The sequence below is a fragment of the Nannospalax galili genome, unplaced genomic scaffold, assembly GCF_000622305.1.
Source record: "Nannospalax galili isolate Female #2095 unplaced genomic scaffold, S.galili_v1.0 scaffold1735, whole genome shotgun sequence".
Taxonomy (NCBI): Eukaryota; Metazoa; Chordata; class Mammalia; order Rodentia; family Spalacidae; genus Nannospalax; species Nannospalax galili.
Genome location: NW_008336857.1, coordinates 41,327 through 42,061, shown reverse-complemented (window position 1 = coordinate 42,061; position 735 = coordinate 41,327). Strand labels below are relative to the sequence as shown.

At 41.4% G+C, this 735-nt stretch overlaps 1 protein-coding gene across 2 annotated transcripts in view; it reads right to left on the bottom strand.

Annotated features, from left to right (window-relative positions):
- The window catches only part of Dhx57 (DExH-box helicase 57), a 95,117-nt gene that overhangs the window by 84,328 nt on the left and 10,054 nt on the right, over positions 1-735 (bottom strand). The gene's annotated exons all lie outside the window — the stretch shown is intronic.

Here is a 735-nt window from a genome sequence, read left to right as displayed (position 1 = left end):
TGGTTGCACTCAGATCCTTGGCACCTGAGTATGTATATAAAGTCATCCGGCAGATTTCAATGGTAATGTTTAACACCTCTACTAATTAACATGACGTAAATTTCCATGCTTCCTCCTCAAATATAATATATTTTTTAAAAATTTGTTGATTTTGTGTGTGTGTGTGTGTGTGTATATCACACAGAACATCCCAAATCATCTTATTCAACTATACACCCACTTCCCAGATGGCACCCTCCCATAGCCTCCCTCCCTGCACTAGAGCCCTTATACTCTGTTATCCCTGCTACTGTGTGCTGTGTTGTCAGCACCCCCAGACATTCCCTACTACTTGTCTTTCTGGTGAATCTAATCAGCCTATATAGAGGTCTTTGTTTTAGGAAGGTCAGCTGTTCCTCATCTAGCAGCAATCAGTTGTCAATATTCCTTTAGACAAGATTGGGGTCTGCTGTTCATTTTCCCAGGTCTATGCTGGGTTATTATCTGGAAGACCCTTTGGCCACCGTGGCCAACAACTCAAAAGAAGGTATCGCCTATCTGGCATTGTTGCTTGTTATATAGCCTTTAGCTATACATATGGACCCTTAAAAAATTACATTGGCCCCTTTAATCTTTGGTTATACTATCCTTTTGGGTGTTTAAGGCCATAAAGTTGTCCCAGGTAAACCAATTTATTTTTACTCTTAAGGCTGTTTGAGGATCTGTTCCTCAGGGGTCACATGGGCTTGGGAAGAG